At 37.9% G+C, this 23581-nt stretch overlaps 1 protein-coding gene across 2 annotated transcripts in view; it reads left to right on the top strand.

Moving 5' to 3' along the window:
* The window catches only part of LOC115218623 (sulfate transporter), a 154409-nt gene that overhangs the window by 27493 nt on the left and 103335 nt on the right, over positions 1-23581 (top strand). Inside the window, exon 2 of one of the 2 annotated variants that reach the window (XM_029788528.2) lies at positions 2824-2911. The exons of the other annotated variant lie outside the window; for it this stretch is intronic. The gene's annotated coding sequence lies outside the window, so the exon portion shown is untranslated. The remainder of the gene's footprint in view (positions 1-2823; positions 2912-23581) is intronic. 2 annotated transcript variants of the gene reach the window in all.

The raw sequence follows: 23581 nt of genomic DNA, 5'->3' as shown, positions 1-23581 counted from the left end.
CCAAAATTGGGAACCAATATACTTTACAAGTGTTACATTACAATGTGTATATGTGTGTATATGTGTATACACACACACAGACACACAGACTCTCTCTCTCTCACACACGCGTGTGTGCGCACACAGACACAAATAGACATACGCACATACACCAAGCATGTACACACACATGCACACACATACACGCACGTACACACATACAAACATATACATAGATACATGCCTACATATATATATATATATATATATATATATATATATATATCTATATCTATATATATATATATAACGTAAAGTATACTAGCCATCTCAATATGGCTAACCACTAAGGGTGGGTGTTACTGTAGCTTTTAGCCCCAGGAGATCATCGTCTCCAGCTGGCTTTAGGTACACTTTCTGTGCCCTTATGGTATTTGCAAAGGGAGGTCATTCCTTCCTTCGAAACCTAAGTGATACGCACGGACTGCAGTTTCGAGGTATTTGCCTCTTGTCAACGTACGGAAATCACCGGTTTTCGATGAAGGGAGACCTGTTTGCAAATATCTATTTAATATTTTTCCCAGTAACTACTGTCACTGATTTCGAAAACCTGTCTGCAAGCAATAATAAATCTCTTAACGAGATGTAAACAGTAACCGCTCGACAACGTAAAGTATACTGGCTAGTATACTTTACGTTGTCGAGCGGTTACTATTTACATCTCGTTCAGAGATTTATTATTGCTATATATATAGATATATTTCCAAGTAAGTTTTATCTTAATATATTATTATTATTATTATTATTATTATTATTATTATTATTATTATTATTATTATTATTATTATTATTATTATTATTATTCTATGTTTGACTTTTGCTTTATATTTGTACAAGTTGGCTCCAAGTCTCACCCAGAGACCTCAAGAGACAACAGGCTGGAAGTTCATGTTGTTGTTATGCCTAGTGTGCCATATATATATATATATATTTTGGTGTTGTATTAGTGAATGTCTAAAAAAACAAACCGAAAATTATGTTTGTTTTAAACCTTGAGATTACATAGAAAGTATTTTTCGTAGGATATGAGCAGTTCCCATGAGCACTATCTTTTGAATTTCTGCCATTTTGGGTTTCCTGGTATCTGAGTTAGGTAGCAATCAGCCCCTTTTGCTATTATTCCCAGGTACTGTTTTAGTCTTCAGGGTCCACATTTTGCTGATTTCTATTTCCAGATCTTTATATTTGCTCAGTTTCTGGTAGGTATTGACAGATACGTTTATATCGATTGGGACAGTCATATCAATGAGGAGGCATGATTTTTGTCTGAAGTCTTTCAATATGATGTCTGGCCTATTCGCATCTATCTTTCTGTCAGTTTGAATGGTGAAGTTCCAGAGGAGTAAGATGTGGTCATTTTCAAGCACTGGAGGTGGTTTGTGTTCCCACCAGTTTTTATCATGGGGCAAATCCAGGATTTTGCAAATTACCCAGTGAATATATTGTGCAGCTCTATCATGCCTGTTGAGATACTCTGTAGGCGCTAGAAGACTGCACTTGGAGACAACATGATCAATGGTTTCATTTTGTTGTTGACATACACGACATGTTGGGCTACTGCCGTTCTTTAATATGTTGGCCTGGTAGTTTCTTGTTGGTAGGCATTGATCTTGAGCTGCTATGATAAACCCTTCTGTTTCAGATTTTAAGCCAGAGGCCATTAGCCATTGATGGGTCAGAGCTTTGTCAACATCTGCATTATTCGCTCTCTTTGGGTATTTGCCATAGAGAGGTTTTTCTTGCCACTTTTCATTCAGAATTATTATTATTATTATATTATTATTATATTATTATTATTATTATTATTATTATTATTATTATTATTATTATTATCATTATTATTATTATTATTATTATTATTATCGAAAACTGCGGGATTGCTCGTAACACACACGTGGGTATTGAGGCTAAATATGTGTTCCCATTCGGCTGTATATTTTTGGAAGTGTGGTTGAATATTGGTTATGCGATGGCGCTTGATCGCCTACATATTTAATTCTAACACTCTTAAATTTATATTTCAAAATGCTGCACTAAAGATGAGAAATAAGTAAGTAAATATAACTTTACTTTAATTTCGAAACGCGTATGTAGCTAGTATGAGTCGTGTGAATTCATTATTTCTTCTTTTTGCCTACGTAAAAAGTGTGTTACTGTTTGGAAGGTCTTCATAATTGTAGAAAACGCATTTAGCTCCTATTTCTAAATCAGTGCGTGGCGAAGCAATTAGCTGACCCTTGATTATAATTATGGAATATTTATATTACATGCCGTATATTTTCGTCGGTAATTTCTTTAGCGATGTGTCTTGCAAGGGCCTCTTGCTATAAATGCATAGCGATCTGATGCGACAGTGTTGTATATCTATGTCCAATATAACAGTTCTAATCACGAAGTTTACAACTTCCACATTTCGAATGAAACTTATTGCTCACTATGTCATTTTAGTGGTTTTTGCATGATCACATGATCACATAATCACATGATCACATGTTGGCAGTAAGTTATAGGAAGATTTGGAATTTTAGTGTTTTACTAAGGTATTTATTAGTATAAGTCTAAGGTTGAGTGACGTTTTCTATTGCTAACGATGTATTTCACAGTTTATTATGCATTCGATTCATAAAATCTACTTTATTTGTGGTTTTTGTATTTCTAGTAGGTGTGGCATCAAATGTATTTGCTGTGTCGCATTTGTATTTAGACTGCTGAATGGCTTAGGCTGTTCTTTAGAATCCCATTGTAGACTAATATTTAATATATCGCATAAATTTCTTGATGTAGGACTTTATCGAGGAGGACCTAAATACTCTTCTAATCGGGGATTTTACCACTGATAGTTTACGCCTTCCTGGGTATTCACTGTCTCTCAGTAAGTACAACTATTCCTTTGTATCTTTGGTGTAAATGGACGCGATGGATCTGTTATTGCCTGGGTGAAGGTATCTAAAGATGATGTCGATTTTTTAAAATTACGTCTTTTATTAATATTGCTTTGGTTGTTGACTTTTAATGCCGAGTTCTATTCCAGGTTCTTTAGTGTCGTAGTCTCTTCTTCTGCAGCTATTACGATGAGTATATCGTTCACATACTTGGTGTAAGCCGATCCCTGTAGTACTGGTGTACTACTGAGAACTAGTTCATCTTCCAGTAACAGCATAACTCTGTAATATCCTCGAACTATACTTTGATTCTAAGGGAGTTTAGTCGATATTAAGATTATTTGGTCGGGGATGCATTATGTAACATCATTCAGGAAGAGAAGCCCCCGATTAAAACTGAGTTACCATTTCTCTTTCAATCTGCCAAGATTTTGATGAACTTTTATCAACAGTAAAAACGCTCTTGTTGTTGTTTGTTCCTTCTTGAGCCATGCCTGGCTCATAAGAACCAGTTTCCCGGTTTCCTTGGCGTATAGGTTCTCCATCTGGATGGGACGTCGGTCCGTCGCAGGGGAGATGCTAGATGTAGGATGAAAGAGTAAGAGAAAGTTGTGGCGAAAGAGTCAGCAGAAGGTCGCTATTATCTTCTACCGGAGTAAGTGTTTCACTCATAAACACATACACACACCGCGATCCCTCGAACCCGCGATCCCTCGACCGCGAGTCCGCTGCTCTAACTACTAGGCCATGTGCCTCCACAAAAAAAAAGAACGCTCTTAATATCCAATTATAAGTCAGTGAACGACAAATTTGAAATTATGGAAAACTGTTCGATATCAGAGCATCATAATTAAGTTCCTTGTAATGAAAAAAAATCATATTTGAATGTTTTAAAATTAAATTTTGAATTAAACACTATTAAACAGAAGTGAAAGATAAGCGTTATTTCACGTAAGACAGGATTGGTGTATGTATGTGTGTATGTATGTGTGTGTGTGTGTATGTATGTATGTATGTGTGTATGTGTGTATGTATGTGTGTACGTATGTCTGTCTGTATGTACGTACGTGTGTGTGCATGTATGTGTACTTGTAATTTATTCATTAATATAGTTTCCCGTTGTCTGGCACATTCCAATCCAGCAGATTCGGGAGAGGGATAAGTCGATTACATCGACCCCAGTAGTCAACTGGTATTTATTTTATCGAAAGGAGGAAAGGCTAAGTCGACCTTGGCAGAATTTGAAGCCAGAACCTGAAGACGGACGAAATGCTTTTAAGCATTTCATAACGATTCTGCCATCTCGCCGCGTCGGAGATAACAATAATAATAATAATAATAATAATAATAATAATAATAATAATAATAATAATAATAATAATAATAATGATAATAATAATAAATAAATAAATAAATAAATAAATAAATAAATAAATACATAAATTAATAAGATTTCGTGAACGTAAAAGAAGGAACAAAGGTTAGGAGAAGAAGAATGAAACTTCAATGAAACAAAAAAAAAAAAACAAAACAAAAAAAAAAAAACAGGAAATGGAAAACTATGTTAGTTTTCTGTGTATAAATGTGAGAAGAAACCCAAGCAACGATTTGCTTTCATTTCCTTTAATTTCCCAACAAAGCACAAAACACGATGAACTCTTTGACAGCTTCCTCAGTGGTTGGTTCATTTGTCTGATCTCGAACTAAAACAACCGAAGACAGCCACCAAGGCGACGAGTAGCTGAAACTAGCTCAGAGTAGTTATGGTCGATAAGAGACCACGGATCGAACCCCCTTCCGCTGGCGGACACTAACTCAGTGCTTTCAGCCCGACTCACATTGAGGGGCGAAACGCTTGTGACCCTGTGATACGAAAGGGTTTCCGATACTGAGATCATTTCAGAAGAAGACCTTCAAAACCCTTCCAGGGGCTGCTGCAGTTTCCGCACTGGGAAAGCATCCTGGATGTTTATTTCAACTAATTAAGTCTGCACGTAAAACTTCGCTAATTTCGGGCTCAATAAATTAGGTGACGTCTAAGTGCCGGGGTTAATGTGATTGACTTACCCGCTCCTCACAAATTTCAGGCTTTCTGCATATATTGGTAAGGACAATTATTATTATTGTGTTGTACAGATTGTTTGCCAACATAATGTGGCAGTCCTGGTTTAGGATGAATGTCGCTGTAATTTAGCCCCAGAAGACATCGTCTCCAGCTGGCTATGTGCGACACGATCTGTGTCCTTATATTTTCGAACAGTAACTTAGTATTTAGTAATAGTAATTTTCTAATTTATAAATAAATGACTTGTTGGCACTTTGAAAACTATATATTTCGAACGGGAATTTGGCAGCGCTACCTCTAGCCGAAACTTATTCTGTGCTAATGAAGGGAAATAACCCAGAAATTACTATTACTAAATACTAAGTTACTGTTCGAAAATATAAGGACACAGATCGTGTCGTACAGCCAGCTGGAGACAATGTCTCCTGGGGCTAAATTACAGCAACATTCGTCCTAAACCAGGACTGCCATGTTATGTTGGCAAACAATCTTTACTCCAAAGTACTGTTGCTGAATATCTCTCGTGAGATTTACAAATAGTAATTTTCTAATCTATTATTATTATTAGTTTTATTCTTCGCTCAATAAACAAAGTAGGAATTATTGGGATGATTGCTTTTCTCGGTTCGAAAACTGTTGATTGCACCAAAAGAGATGCGATGTAACCGTTATAGCTTGGTGAAGTATACAATCACAAGGAATTTTTAAAATAGCTGACCAAGCCTGGGCACATTAGAATGCTACAAACAATCAGCATAGTCAGATAATTAGAAGGTTTATGCGCAATCACAGATGCCTAAACTATACCATCGGTACGAAATTAAAAAAATATTTCCCCTTTTTTTTTTAATACTAATAACATTTTGGAGTAAAGATTATTTGCCAACATAACATGGCAACCCAACAACAAAACAATTTCTGTGTATCTGTGTCATGAGCTGAGTTGGGGTGCTAGATTCCCTTGTTCGAAAATGTAAGGGCACAGATCGTGTCGTACAGCCAGCTGGAGGCGATGTCTCCTGGGGCTAAATTACAGCAACAATATTCCGGGAGAGTTTTACCCCTTCACTCATAAAAATAAAAAAAATATACTTTATAGTATATTATGGTTGCACAACGAAATACCACATGCCTAGCAGTTTTTAATAAAACTTTGTTCCCCTAATTTCATAAGAACTGACGTTTTCTGTGTTTCTTCAGAAATGGTTAAAATATTCACTCATAATCTTTCATATTAACTGACGTCTGCTCTCTTTATGAAAGCTTGAAACATTATTAGAAAACCAATTCTAGTTTCAGCTTATAAAATCTTCGTTTCATTCTGAATACAGTCATTAATTTTTTAAACATTTAATAACGCAAAACAAACTTTAGCTTACATTATTTACATTATTTACATTTGACCCTAATTTGTCCTCATTTTGTTTGTTGTTAACACAACATTTCGGTTGATGTACTTTCTAGAAGCCTTCATCAGGTGTCTTGGGGGAAATTTCGAAGCTGGGTTCTCATTCCTAAGGTATTTTTCGATGTTATTATTATTATTATTATTATTATTATTATTATTATTATTATTATTATTCAGGTCTCTGCCTGGAATCGAACTGTACAAACTTTAGCTTACTCTGATTCTCAACAGCAACTTGAAATAATTCATATTTCAAATGAATTTTACCGTTTCAACCGTAGAAATCGATGCCGACGACAGCTTTTTCTCTTGGATTCGGCTTCTCCTCCACCCCCACTCTCTTCTCTCTATTTTGTTTTATATTCTCACGAACGCACTGCCTTAGCTAAAGCTTTCCCTCTCAATTCTAGGGATTTTGCGATCCTATTATAAATATCTCGCTTACCTCTCAGCTGTAAAGGTGTGTGGCCAGGTGGGTACAGTGTAGCACTTGTGATCGTCAGACTATGGTTTCGAACCCTACACAAGGAAGTGGGTTGTAGTTTTGAGCAAAATACTTCATTCCTCGCTGCTTCATTCCGCCCAGCTGTAAATGGTAAAACCCCACAACCGACCGGCGGGAGGGATCAGCGGGAGTGTCGTGATCTCGGTCACTAATATATATACATATATATACATATATATGCATATATATATATATATATATATATATATATATATATATATATATATATATATATATATATATATATATATATATATATTTAGACCGTCGTAAAAAGAGTAATCAGCCCAGAGAATCACTGTAGGGCTTAAAGGACAGTACACACCTCCCTCCCATCTAAATTCCTCCTTTCCGATAAATGCTTCCATCTTCGTTCCCTCTTATTTCTCTGTAATTCTAATTAAAGAGAAATAATTATTCAACTAATTAGATTTAACCAATCTCTTCATATCTGAGAGGAATTTGCTTTTCCGTCGTTAAAGACTTATTGAACTCTCTTCCGAATTGTGTGCGTGCGCGTGCACTCGTATGTGTGTGTATATGGGTGCATGTGTATGTGTGTGTGTGGTGTGTGTGTGTGTGTGTGTGTGTGTGTGTGCGAATGTGTGTATATATACATGCATGTATATGCGTGTATGTGTGCGTATATGTCTGTGTACGTATATATATATATATATATATATATATAAAGATGTGTATATATGTGTTTATTTATATGTGAGTATGTGTCTATATATATGTATATGTGAGAGAGAGAGCGAGAGCGAGAGAGAGGGAGTGAAAGGGAGATAGGGGTGAGAAGGGGTGAGAAGGGGAGAGAGAATGTGTGTGTGTTCCATTCATCGTGAAAACCGGACGTTGTTCTATCGTATGACATTAGATTCCTTCTCGTATTTCATTCATTTCTTTCTTGTTACATAACCTAACCTCTTCTCAAGCTCTCCCACTCAATCTCGCTCTCTGTTTGTCTATCGAGCTACATGTATGTATGTATGTATGTATATATGTATATATGTATGTGTGTATGTGTGTATATTCCCACCCCCGTTTCTATTTTCTTAATGGTAACTTAACATTCCCAAGCAACACCTGCAGAAACCGATATCGTAAATCACTGTGTGTGTGTGTGTATGTGTGTGTGTGTGTGATTGTTGATAGTTGTTTTGTTGCTGTTATGGTTGTTATGGTGGTCGAGTCCCCAAATCAACTCCGGTCACACGGATCTCTGATCATTTATATACTCACCATATTCTCCTGTCCTTTCATCATTAAGTCTGACAAGATATAATTTGAAAGAATTTGGCTGCTATTTTTGGCAGAATATGTGACCGTATAGAGTAGACATGTACAAACTGGGGCCCGTGGGGCTTTCTGAATGGCACTCCTAATTTCACGAGGACAATAATAGTTATTGAAATGTTTTTTGTTGTGTGTCCCGCCTGGTGATTAACAATATCTCATCCGACCCGCTTTTTGAGAAAGATTTTTCGAGACATTCAGTCGATGTTTCAAGACTTGACTCTTCTGCCTTTATTGCAGATCGTAATGATAAAATCGACTTTAAAATTTAAGATGTAAACATCAACGGTTCTGCTTCCAAAAATCGGTAAAGTATTTTGCTGAGATTGATTGGTTCAATGGAATGCCGACCACATGTCAGCTGATGGCTGTCTCTAAGTATAGTGACAAGAATGGTCACTTTTTTATATTTAAGAGATGAGGAATTATGTACATTATTTACATTATTTACAATTGACGGATATTTGTCCTCATCTTGTTTGTTGTTATCACAACGTTTCCGCTGATTCCATGAGAATATGCAGTGTCTCTTTTTTTCCTTTCTCTTTTGTTTCAGTCATTGGACTGCGGCCATGCTGGGGCACCGACCCCAGTTATTTTGTTTCTTTTTAATTTTGTTTCGTTTTAATTCGGTTTTATCCCGAATTGCTAAGTTACAGGGTCATAAACAAACTAACAACGGCTGTCAAGCGGCGGTAAGGAAGAAACACACACACACACATAAACATGTGTCTAAATGACAGGAAAGTCCCAGTTTTCGTCTACCAAATCCACTGACAAGGCTTTCGTCGGTCCGGGGATACGGTAGGAGATATTTGCTGAAGGTGCTAGGCAGTGTGACTGAATCCGGAACCATGGGGCTGGGAAGCAAACTCCTTACCCCACAGCCACGCCTGCACCTCTGTCAGGATCGGTTTTGGAATTCCTTGCCCTAACGATATGCACGGAGAGTTTCGTCAACTTTCGTAGGAGGAAGAAATAAGGCTAAACTCTAAAATCGCTCTCATAAACGATTTGGCAGAATACTTACAGCGATTCTTCTAGCAAAGATATGTCAGGATTATATCAAGAATTCTTTACTATGGATATGCATATGTATATATATATATATATATATATATATATATATATATATATACACACCTGCTTGTTGCTCATACACATGTTTCCGTCTTTTATTTTCTGTAAATTTGAACCATATACATACATACATACATACATACATACATACATACATACATACATACATACACTAGAATTGAAGAATGCGCACGCTCAAAGGGTTACAGAATGTCATAATAAATCTTAAAAAGTATGGGACAAGCATTGTTGCTCAAAACTATTGGAATCCCTATATGTTGTACATTCTGTGGCATCCCTTTATTAAACCGAGTTCTTAATATAAAAATTTGAAAATGTACAAAATATGATCGTTAACTTTGAATGAGTAAATTCATTATAATACTCTTCATACCGAAGTATATAAAAAGAAACATATTCCACACTCCATGCAAATTACCATGATAAGAGAAAAACCCCGGATTTATGATGAAGTCGAATCTACATAACAGCGAAAGTACGAAACCGAAATAATTATAAGCAAAGATAATTCGCCTCATGATACTCGTATTAATGGAATAGTTATCCGGATTAAACAAATTATTACTAAATTATTTTTGATTGATTACTTGTAAATTTACAAAAAATATCATTCATAGATCGAATGCACACACACACATATATATATATATATACATATATATATATATGTGTGTGTGTGTGTGTGTGTGTGTGTGTGTGTGGTGTGTGTGTGTGTGTGTGTGTGTGTGTGTATGTGTGCGTGTGTGTATTTGCATATATATACTGGAGAACAGCGATAATCTGCCCGATTTTCAAGAAAGGGAGCCGCCTAGACCCGCTTAACTACCGACCGGTTTCCCTTACTTCAATAATCAGCAAGATGTTCGAAACCATCCTCAAGAAAAGTATGTTGCTCCACCTCCAAAACACAGCCTCTATCTCTGATTCCCAGCACGGCTTCGTGCCGAAGAGATCATGCTTGACCAACTTACTGGTAATGGAAGAATAGGTGACGTGTATCCCGGATGATGGTGATGCTGTTGACATCGTTTTATTGGACTTTGCCAAAGCTTTTGACTCGGTTAACCACCGCCTATTACTTGTCAAGCTTTAAGCATATCGTTTCCATCCGGATATTGTACGATGGGTTGGTGCCTTCCTCTCAAATCGCTCCTTCCAAGTCCAAGTTAATGGTTCGTTGTTCGACGTCTCCAGTGCGAGCAGTGGCGTGCCTCAAGGTTCAGTGCTTGGGCCGTTGTTGTTTTTAGTCTTCATCAATGACTTGCCCGACGATCTCACGCAGCACACCCTTTTATTTGCCGACGATGTCAAACTGGTCGCTCCTCGCAGTGATATAGATGATCTTCGTCGATGCCTCCACCAAGTTTGGAGATGGTCAAACGAATGGGACCTGTGTCTGAACGTGTCAAAGTGCTGTCATCTGCCTGTTGGCTCCTCTCCTGCAACTCAACTTGATTTCGAGCCGGGTCGTCTGCTGCTGGAGAAGACCGACCAAGTAAAGGACCTGGGTATCTTGGTGGATTCTTCCTTTTCACCTTCGGCCCAATGCGTCCATGTAGCCAACAAAGCACACGGAGTTCTGTTTTTGATTCGACGGTCATTCGGAATACTCACGGCAACCATATTCCTACCGCTCTATGTCGCGCTGGTGAGACCCATATTGAGCACGGGATTCAAGCCTCTTCTCCTTATCTCCTCAAAGACATACATCATATCGAAAGAGTCCAGAAGCTGGCTACCCACATGGTTCTTGGTCTCAAGCATTTGTGTTATGAAGAAAGGCTGAAGACGCTCGACCTTTATTCTCTCGAAAAACGACGACGCCGTGGAGATCTCATTCTCGATCACAACATCATAAGCGGAAAGTGTAACCTCTGGAAAGAGCTGTTCTTCACTCCTGCTCCAGAGCGTGGGCTGCGTGGTCACTCCGAAAAGCTCTATCTGCGACGATTTCATCTCAATCGAAGGAGAGGAGCTTTCTCCGTCCGGGTTGCGGATCCGTGGAATAAGCTGCCAGACGAGATGGTGAAGATGCCGACGACCGCTCGGTTCAAAGTCTCTCTTGACCAGAAATGGCCTGAACTCTTTGTATGACCACCCTCCCTGTACATAACTCCCTGTCCCCCTACATGGCCTTGCTTTTGCTTTTTGAGCCAATAAAAATTAAAGTAAAATTAAATTGAAATATATCTGTCTGTCTGTCCGTCTTTCTGTCTATCTGTTTCTCTCTCTTTCTCTCCCCACCTCTCTACCTCTCTCTCTCTGTCTGCCTCTATATGTCTATCATGTACTGAAAATGAAATTGTATGAAAAAGTAGTGTATCCAATACAATCGTAGGGTAACACACACACACACACACACACACACACACACACCACACACACACACACACACACACAACACACACACACTCACACACATGTACACGCACGCACACATGCAGACATATAATATATTGGATTAGTCAATGTATAAACTAACACATAGTTACTAATCGTTTCATGATAGACTGACGTGATTGACTGGCTTTTCTTTAAGTCACACACACACACACACACACACACACACACCACACAACTAGCATTCCACCTTTAAAATGTACTTAAAGACATAAAGTAAAATGCGTTTAAAATATTTGATGTTGTGAGATTTACTTGTGGAGTGTCGCGGAGATAATGTGTGGTGTTGTCATCATAATTTATGGAAGGAAAAGTTAAATTACTGTTAGATGCTAATGAAAAATGCATTATGTGTTTCTTCCTTGAAGCTCGTGGGAAGCCAAATAATAAAGCCTCTTTCTTTGTATTATATGTGTGTGTGTGTGTGTTTATAATTGTTGTAGTGCTTAGTCACTTGTAATGTGCATGGCGAATTACAAAACAATGTTGAAAAGAAAGAAGGAAGCAAGGAGTGTGCTTTATTTTAACGACCCCGGAAAGATTAAAGGCAAATTTGAACTTAGCGGAATTTGAACTCAGTACGTAAAGAGTCGCAACAAACATTTTGCTCATCCATCGTTTTGTCTCGAATAAGGATTTCTAACACAGCGATAAGCCCTGCATTTCAAGAGGTTACTATAGCAATTTTTCCACTTCAAAAGCAGGGTTTCAACATATAATATGTGAAGCGACGTAATCAGACACAGTATGTTATAATAATTCGCACACACACATATACACGCACACGCACACACACACACACACACACCACACACACACACACACACACACACACGTACACACGCAGGCACACAAGAAGTTAAAGACATGACATGGGAATAAGAAATAATGCAATGCACTTCATTAGCTAACAGCTGTTTCTGCTATCATATGCAATGCATTCGTTGTTGGAGTTCATGACATCATTTCTGATTCTCTTATCATTTATTTAATTTCTTGTTTCTGTTCATTACTCGACTGACGCTGGGTTCTGAAGAGCATATGTCTATTGAAATCTAATACTGGGTTATTAGTATCATTATGCCTTAGTAAAATAATGGTTTCAAATTTTGCCACAAGGACAGCAATTTTGAGGGAGGAGATGCACCAGTATTCAATTGGTCCTTATTTTATCGATCCCGAAAGGATGAAAGGTAAAGTCGACCTTGGCAGAATATAAACTGAAACTTAGTTAATAAGAACAAACCTACCAATTTAAATGTGTTGCATTACATTTCGCTTCTGCCCCAAGCTTTAAGCCACACCGTAACATCTCTTATCCTTCACTTGACCCTGGACGCCGGGTGTGCCTCGGCAAGTGACTGTAACAAACATGCAGATTAAAAATAAACAACGACAACAACAACAACAACAACAATAATAATAATAATAATAATAATAATAATAATAATAATGATAATAATTATAATAATAATAATAATAATAATAATGATTTCTTTATTAACTGCAAGGGTTTACATCAAGAAAAACATGTCTATCTATCTATCTATCTATCTATCTATCTATCTATCTATCTATCTATCTATCTATCTATCTATCTATCTATATATCTGTCTGTCTGTCTGTCTGTCTGTCTGTCTGTCTGTCTGTCTGTCTGCTTGTCTGTCTCTCTGTATACTAGATTAGGGCTGGCTCTAGGAATGGGGAAAATGATACGACAAATGAATGTTGAAATAAATAAATAAGGTTACTATATTTCCTGTATTCATTGACTTTCCGAATGACAGGAAAATTGAGACCTCATTTGAAGCAGGAATCAAAAATATGGTTATTCGTCACCATTTGTCTGTAGAAATACTATTTGCCTGTTGGCTGCCGGAAATGGTTCCTGTCAATGCGATAGAATAATTGCAGTGGTCAAAAGGCATTGCTTTCATCTTTACCGAAGCAAAAACCTCACCAAACGCCGTAGTTCAGCTCTAACAAGGAGGCCTTTACGTAGTCGCTTAAGCTGTTAGAAATAGCAACCAAATCTCCACCAAAGTACAACCCCCGTTGTTTTAGAAAAGATCAAACTGGATTATGTACACCTCGTTTCCTGCAGGAAGGAAAATGATAGATCATAAGTCTGTGTGATCAGAGTTGACCCGGGGTTAGGAAAAAAATTGTCCAGTAAAAACAATGTGTGCGTGTGCATATCTATCTATCTATCTATCTATCTATCTATCTATCTATCTATCTATCTATCTATCTATCTATCTATCTATCTATCTATCTATCTATCTATCTATCTATCTATCTGTCTGTCTGTCTGTCTGTCTGTCTGTCTATCTATATTATTGAACACGCATGCTCAATACATACTGATTGTAAGCTAGTAGGATGCGATGGCGCAGTGGGGATTATTCCCTCAAAATGTCGGGTGTTAAAACATCTGAATGTTCATGGATAAGCGAAACAACTCGCCCCAAACCCCATTAAGGAACGATGAACATCGATGTTTCGCCATTTTTATGGCTCACCCCCCCCCCCACACACACAGAGAAACACACACACACACACAGATATGTATACATATGAATTTCTATTGGTCCGAATGGTTACTAGGATTAGATAATTTTTACGAGTTTGAGGTTGAAGTTCGTTTTAAACAGTTCTGTAGTTAAGGGAGTCTTATGGAAACCGAATTTATCATGGGCATCGTCTGCAGGCGTTCCATTATCCAAGATTTCCTGCAAATGCAAGTGTATTTACTATTGGGTATTTCATAGAGGAAAGAATAAGAATATAGTTGGATAGAAAAAAAATCATTGGATGTCTTTCACAATATAACCATTATTAATGTGTCTACGTTCTCTGGTCTGCAGAAGATTGGAAATGTAATTGGCATATAATCAAACCATGGACAAGCAGAAGAAACTGCAGAAGATCATATAAAAAGTATATATTCATGGAACGCCGAAATCTTGACAAAATGGTCGTTCGAGTTGCGTATTTCCAGTTACGTATTTCCAGTTACGTATTTCCAGTTACGTATTTCCAGTTACGTATTTCCAGTTACGTATTTCCAGTTATCCAATGATTATCATTGCGAAAATAACGAGACAGAAAAATAATCAGAAGAAAATGAATTGGTCGGTTTCCATTGGTTTCTGTATGTAGAGCTTTGAGCCCATGTTTGGGTCTTTCTTGCGCTTTTCCTCTGCTCTCTTTTTCTCTGTCTACCTATGTATGTATGTATGCATGCATCTCTCTCTTCTCTCTCTCTCTCTCTCTTTCTCTCTCTCTGTATATATGTGTATGTTCATGACAGTCACAAATACATTTGTTTATCCATTATACACTGTATTCACACTTCAATGATTTCTATTTCAATAATACATCGATACGCCCAATGATTTCCTCATTATTATTCATAGAATTTTAATATTTTCAAGTGAATTTCTTTGCACGACTGTAATTCTACACCTAACATCCCATTAACTTATTTTCCCTGACAGGTTTATTTCTTTCTCTCCCCCTCTCTCTCTCCCTCCCTCCCCCCTCTCTCTCTCTCTACACACACACGTATGTATATATGTATGTGCATATATATATATACGTATTCGTGTGTATATATTTGTTCGAAATACAGATTAGAAAAACAGCCGATAACTGATGAAAGGTCGTTCTTTGTGTTGTTTGTCTTGTTCCTATTTCATGTCCTTGTACTTCATATTTTTTGTTTTTTACGTTTTGTGACACCCTCTGCCCACATATGTATATACGTAAAAATGTATGGACGTATACGTATGCATATATGCCTATATGAATATATATATATATTATTTACATTATATATGTATATATATATATATGTATATATATATATAAATATATATATATATATATGTATTATATATGTTATATATAATATATATATATATATATATATATATTATATTTGTATGTATACATACTTATACGTATATGTGCGTGTATATAATATATAAACATATATATATATAATATATATATTATATCTATATATATATATATATATATATTATAATGTGCTATTCGTGATGGTAAGATCAACATGAAAATACTCCATCTGATGAGAGATAAATATTACTTAATAAACACAATATGTGCTACTATTAGTTTCATGGGACGAAAGCATCTCAGGCAGTATTTTTCTGTCTGCTTCCTCAGAGCAATCTTCAGACACTGCAACATAACGAGCTAAAAATAGGACGATCAGATGAGTGAAATAAACGAGAAAAGGCGAGAAAGAAGTAGATACAAAAGGCAGAAGGTTGAAAAACTACAAAACGAAAAAGAAGACGGAAAGAAGCAAGAGAGAGGAATTAGAATTATGTCCCCTTTGACCGTAAATCATAAGGATAAAAGGATAGTGACCTAGAGTCTGCAGTACAGCTGCTCAATTCGGAGAAGGTGGTACTTTCTAATTCGTCAACAGGAACTAGAATTCAGTAGTGTGGTAGAGTTCTTCCAGCTACGCTTAGCTTATATTTTTGTGATCCGTTGACATATAGTCTGGAATTTTCGGCTATTTTCCACTTTATCACATGTAGTGTGACATCTTTTCTCATTTTTACTCTCTTCTTATCTTATTTTTAGCTTGTGATGCCATGTGAGCAGTGCCTCAAGATTGCTCTAAGGCACCAGGCATGTTAAAAAAAAATTGAGATGCGTTCGCCGCACGAAGCTAATAGTAGCACATAAAACCATACTTTGGGTTTATTAAATAATATATACATGGAGAGTCATCGATTCGCTGTTAGTATAATCTACGCAGATTCGATTTAAAATATGGAAGACGAATGAATGAATAGAATGGTTTTATAAATAAAATGTTACAAACCCTTCCACGTAGCTTTGTTGTGTTTCGTTTGGCTTTCATAAAAGTCGACTTCTTTGTACTCGTTGACATTTTATGGACGTTGGAATGCTTTAATAAGTCAATTAGTTTTTGATTTTACTTCATTGAAATATTGCTTCCTGACATGAAGGACACGTACTTAGAAGTCAGAAGCAGAAGGTCCTTCTAGCTTGCTGTGTCCTCAGAATGGTAGGGGAAAGATTGGAAGGGCTGAATGTTCTATTCTTTTGGCCCCTTTGCGTAGCCGATTGGGGGAGAGAGAGAGAGAGAGAGAGAGAGAGAGAGAGAGAGAGAGAGAGAGAGAGAGAGAGAGAGAGGGGGGGAGATAGATAGATAGATAGATAGAGAGAGAGAGATTGAGAGAGAGAGAGAGAGAGAGTGTGAGAGAGAGAGAAGACAAATTCTGCAAGAAAGTCTATCCAACGCGTTAAAAGATTCTGCCAAGTTGCCGACTGGCATTGGGGATAAAAGGGTGATTAGCTTCTGTAGTACTTGGTAGAAGAATTTTCTGTTAGGTGAGTGGATGATGGAAACGAAAATAAGAAGTCGTGAAGTTTTTCTCACCGGTTTTAGTGATGTGAAGTAGTCTGCCATGATTTCGACCGAGTACAGAAACCATATCACAGTTTCTAAGTATGGCAGAAGGCCACAAATGGATGGGATGTATTAAATCAAATTAATCGAAACCAATATCTACCTGATTGGTAATTATTCTGTCGAACCCTGGAAAGATGAAGAATATAAGACAAACTTGGTCGTAATTTTGAGCTCTGAACTCAAACGACCGTAAGTAAGTGCCATAAGATTATTTTCAGTACTGGCACTCGATTAGTTCTTGCAGTTAGTGTTCCATAAGAATATTGATGTTGTTCTGTAAGTTCAGGTTAGTCCTGATTGAGCAGACTTAGACCAAAAGAATTCCAGTTGCGATCATCCTGCGGTATTCTAAATCCGTGCTTACATTAAACAAAAATCTTCGTTTTTTAAGATGATAGCAGATGATCCTTTAAAGTCTTTATATAAAATATTCTTTCATAATTTGGTTCACATGTAAATTGTTTTATAGGAATATAAAACGACTTTTGTTCTCTATTAATTCTCCATTTTATGGTTCCTGGGAGAATAAAAGGCAAAATTTACTTCAGTAGGACTTGAACTCAAAGAATGTAACTGAAAACTGCATAGTACAGACACTCAAACTATTCTGATCGATTTGTTTATATTGGTTTTCTTTTTACTTGTATTGAAGAAATCAATACAAATCGAAGGAAAATGGAAATTGCAGGGATTTCAATTCTCGCCTGACTTGGCTGATTTGAGGTTCCCAACAGAATATTGCGTTTGTGAACAGTTATGACCCGTAAAACAGAGGAAACAGCTCAAATAATGCCAGAGTCACTCTTCACCCTGAAGGCACTTTAGCGGTACACGCCGAGAGCATATGGACCTTCCAGATAGCTTGACGTGCTAGACATAGCTCTGAAACTAACTCAAATCATATCCTGTCACTTAAAACACACACACACATACACATACACACAAAATATTTGGTAATTTAGTTCGTGATATGTTGTCACTAAAAGCAAGACTCTATGGTCACAGCCCCAAACACCCCTGATCACGACACTCCTCAGTCAGATGTAATCTGAGGTTACCCCACATCCCAACCACCACCACCACCACCACCACCACCACCACCGACTACAATAGCATCAACTATACTATGCTTTTTAGTTCATAGATCCAGCACAATCACAGGTGCCGCTGACACAGGTTAAACAACATTAGCGCACATACATACATCGCTAGCCCCTAAAGCTTTTTTTATTCTTTTCCTGTTTATTTCCTCGTATTCCTTTCTGTTGAAGAGCGTAGGCTCGAAACATAAGTCTTTCCCATCTTCCCGAGCGTTAAACTAATACACTTGTTTGTTGTTTAGACACCTGTCTTCGTCATTTGTTTTTCTGTAAATTCCAACTATATATATATATATATATATATATATATATAATATATATATGTGTGTGTGTGTGTGTGTGTGTGTGTGTGTGTGTGTGTGTGTGTGTGTACGCTGTTCTATACCGCGCATATTGAAATTAGATATGATGATTATAATGATTTTTGATGTTTGTGTGATATGGATGACTTGGTGTGGACAATATCGCTAATGTTGATTATTGACGCAAGTGGCTGATGACCGAATGGAGAAGTTGTTGTTGAAAACTAATGAGGTGACGTGTAGAGAGAAGTTTGGAGAGAGTTAACCAGTTTACAGAGTGAATTTAAGAGACAGACCTCATCTATCATTACATTGAACACAACCAACAAGTCTTTGCTCTCAACTACAATAACATCAACAACATGTTTATTTACCCTGTATAATATATCGTGCTTATTGAAACTCGATATGATGAAGATTATAATTTCTTGATGTCGGTGTGATATGGATGACTTAGTGTGGATTATACGATTAGTGTTAAATATTCTGTGACAGAAGCATTAAGAGCAGATCTTTGCTTTGAAATGAACATCTCTTTCGTCGCATCATTCTCAGAAACACTGAAGAGCGTAATAGGCGCATTCTTTCCTCCCATGACTTAGCGATGAACAAGTAAAAACTAAATTACGGAGGATTAGAAATTAGAGAGAGAGAGAGAGAGAGACTGAAAGAGAGAGAGAGAGGAGAGGGGGGTGCAACCGGATTGTAGAGCAATGGCAACGAGTGTTGGCTTGTAGGATTTATAAAAGGGCTTTATAAAAGGTTAACAGCTGCTCAGCCCGGTAGTATCTTAAATCGGAACACGAAATCCGGCCTAATTCCAGCTGCAGAGCGAAACAATAAACTAGATATCGTTTTAGCTATCACATGTGCTAACTCTGCCTAATCCTTAACAACAATTGTTTCGCTAAACTCTAATAGACAGGCTACCCGAGCCTCTGTATTTCTTCTTCGTAATGTTGTTGTCGTCGCTGTTTAATTCTAAGGCATCCATGTTCCAGCAGATCTCCGAAGAAAAGCGTTCCATTTGGGCTCGTATCCACCCTTACCTCTTTGTATATATCGGACTAACTGAGTTGCTGAATATATTTCGTAAGTTGGTAGCATGTGATTTTTAGCGAGCTTTAGCTGTTATTGCTTGCAGATCGAGTGACCACTTATATTTTCTCTTGTTGGCTTCTACCTTTGATTTCACTGATTGAAGACATTTCCACAATCTGTACAATGATCTCAGTTCCAAAAATACCATGTAGAGAAGGGAATGGGCAATCAATGAAAGTGTCGTAAAATAACACGTAACTCGTCCAGTTGGTGATAAACAAATCGATACTTCGATTAAGGGCAGCTCAAATAGTTCTGTATTGAAAACATTGACATGCAGAAAACTGTGAAGGAACGAGTCTAAGAGAATGTCTCAAGGTGGTCACCTGACCTGCAAAAATTAGCAGCCGAATCTTCCTCAATTTATAGCCCTTCTTTAAAAAAAGGGAACTTATGCATTTGGGATAACGTTGTTCTTAATACGTTATATCGTTGATGAAATCCTGAATGAAAATATATCTTCTTAGCTCATCTTGTTGACCGAGGAGCCCAAGTCTCACTCAAAATGTCGATATGAACTTTTCTGTTTTGTCATTAAGAAATGTAAATAGGATGACCACGACTTGAACAGCTTTTATCATAAGTCTGTGCTCTTTTAGGGACGAGTTGTAGTCAAACAATAACAACAGTAGTAACACTATCATCCCACTACCATCCTACAAGGAAGCTGCCGCTTTTGAACTGGGCCCTATCATTCAGGAGTAACGTCTGTAACAGTGATCCCACTTGGAAAGGATTATCGTTGATCACAACCTGAAGTGTTGCGTAATGGATATTATTCATATATATTTTACATATTTTATAGTTTAGTGTTAGGAGAAACGGTGGTGCACCCGAGATGGTTTACTGAGCCTCTTATATTGGCTGGAAGGAAGAAAGTAATCTTAAAATCGAAACCGGCCCCAATGTTTGTAACAGAGTAAACTTCATGAGAGGCCCATAAGTTGCGAGTGACCTTTTATCTTCTAAGAAAGCTATAATCATTCTGCTTCTGATTTATATCCATCTGTTGTCCTTCTATTAAAAAGTCTCTCACCGAGCTATTTATTATTCCGCAGCTGTTACTAAAGCGGCCAGTCTTAAAACCAGCCTCAGGACTACTTTCCATTTTCCTTTTCTCTTACATTTTTCCCCGTCACATTTTCCAACATTCTCCTTAAACAGCATTCACTCATTCCCTCGTTTACAAATAGTTTCATTCATTTACTCATTAAACTCTTTTTTTCTCTCATTCTTGCAATAGTTTTGGACAGACACGTATCAGAATGTAAAATGTGATCTCTGTAGTTTGGGTTCTTCTGTCTCGTACTTTATAAACGTTTAAGATGTAAATGCTGTTTAACCCAGGTCTTTTTAGGTCGAATAAGTCCTATGACTATACTCAAATGTATTTGACCCAAGATTATCTTGTCGTTTATTTTTCAAGAATAATAATATATTCTAGGCTATTTTATCCAATATACTTTCAACGATGGTTTGAGACAGCTTGAGTGACATTTGGCTGGTCTTTCAGTCAGACGTCCAGGCAGAATCACGAGTCTGTTATTGTTAATGTAAACCAGACAGAAGCATTGCAGTGGATGTTTCTATGTCCTTCCAAGACAGTTTAAGTGGACGACGACTGCGGAGGTACACGACTGAAACACGCGCAGAGTGTCAGCGTATGTAAGCTGTCAACGAGATAAGCTCAACCAGATGACGTTGAGTTCGTTACTAGACACCGGTAATGGCGACGCTGAATATCGATCTGAGCAATCTACCGTACGAGACAGAAGAATGTCGGCAGCAAAAATCGATTCTTGCATTCTCTGATCTGCTTGTCAGAAAATATAATCTATTACGAATGAATGATTAAAAGAATAAATGAAGGAAAAACATATAAAATGAAGAAACGCATCTGTGTTATTTACAGAGCTGCATAAATATTGTTGTTTCGAACGATATCTTTCACAGCCCTCAATATACATTCGAAATCCATTTGATGTATGCAGCACCAACCCCATCGATTGATCCCTTCCCTCTCTCCACGACCCCACCACCCGAATGAATATTATCGGAAAGGGCAAAACCAGGTGGCTTTTGGCGCATGGTTTGTGGGGATACACGAGATACTGGGAAAAAGACAGACTCTCACGATATCCCATTGAAACAGGTTCGCCTCTCTGATCTGCCGCCCACCTGATTTCACTCTATTTGCATATGTACACACCTTCCTGGTTAAACCAAAGAAACCGAGCAGGAGTTTGTTGTGACCCCAAAAGGCCTTCACTATTGAGCGTCGATCCTCTCTCAATTCATCTCACCCCATTTAATGTTACAATTATCTCTTGCCGGTTCCTATAAAGGCTGCCGTGATTTTCATTCCGATGAGGGGTCAGCTGCGTCGGTTATTTGTTGTAATGGGGCAACGGCATGGATGCTTCCGATACGAATGCATTTTTGAGCTGCACGAAATCAATGTAAATCAGTGATCATCATTTCACGCTTGGGTCTAAGATTGGTGATTGCTCGATATGGAGGTGAACAACAACAACAACAACGGTAGCAATAACCACCACCACCACCACAACAACAACAACAATAGCAGCAGCAGCAACAACCACAGTAGCAACTACAATAACAATATGTTTATCGTACTTATTGAAACTCGATATGATGAAGATCATAATCTCTTGATGTCGGTGTGATATGGATGACTTGGTGTGGATTATATGACTAGTGTTGAATATTGTGGCAAATAAGTGGTGACTAAATGGAGAGCGTAGAGCGGTGAGGAATTGTTGAGGAAGGCAGCAGTTCTGTGGAAAAGGCAAAAGATAAAAGTGTTCAGAAGCGAGTTGTTGCAACTAATGAAGTGGCGAGCAGAGAAGTTTGGAGAGAGTGAATTTGAGTGGCAGATATCATCTATCATTACATTGAACAGCACCAACAAGTCTTTGGTCTCATTAGATGAGCGGATGAGGGCTGGAGAAGCATAAAGACCAGATCTATGGTTTGAAATTAGCATTCATTTTGTCCCACCAGTCTCAATTGTATTGAAGAGCGTAATAGGCGCGTCCGTTGCGCCCATGACTTAGCGATGAACTAGTAAAAACTAAATTACAGAGAATTAGAGGTTAGAGTGAGAGAGAGAGAGAGAGAGAGAGAGAGAGAGAAAGAGAGGGAGGGAGTGGGAGAGAGGGGAGAGAGCAGAAGAGAGGAAGAGGGAGAGAGAGAACAGGAGAGAGGAAGAGGGAGAGAGAGAGAGAGAGAGAGAGTAGAATCAGATTGTAGAGCAATGGCGGTGAGTGTTGGTTTGTAGGATTATAAAAAGGTTAACAGCTGCGCAAACCAGAAGCATTAAATCGGATTCAGCTGAATTGAACATGAAATCCGTCCTTAGTCTGGCAGCTGCCAGGGACTGCAATGCCAACGTAATAAAATAGACATCTCTTTTGCTCTCACATGTGATGAATCCTTGAAATAAAATATAAAGAAAAGAAAAAGTTGCACAGTTAAACACTGACAGACCGATCTCTCTGGCACACACACACACACACACACACACACGCACACACACACATACGCGCGCACACACACACACGCACACACACGCACACACACGCACACACACACACACACACACCACACACACACACACGCACACACACACATACGCGCGCACACACACACACGCACACACACGCACACACACGCACACACACACACACACACACACACACACGCGCGCGCGCACACACACGCGCACACACACACTTCTCCTTTGTAACATTGTTGTTGTAGTTGTCTAATTCCAAATCAAACCTGATTTCCAGTCTTTAGAGTACGAAGGACCACAACAAAGAAACCCTCCCTCATTCTGTCCCAGGGTTCGTTTCCCTGGCTGATTGTAAAATG

The sequence above is a fragment of the Octopus sinensis genome, linkage group LG13, assembly GCF_006345805.1.
Source record: "Octopus sinensis linkage group LG13, ASM634580v1, whole genome shotgun sequence".
NCBI classification, from domain to species: Eukaryota; Metazoa; Mollusca; class Cephalopoda; order Octopoda; family Octopodidae; genus Octopus; species Octopus sinensis.
This window is presented reverse-complemented; position numbering and strand designations above follow the sequence as displayed.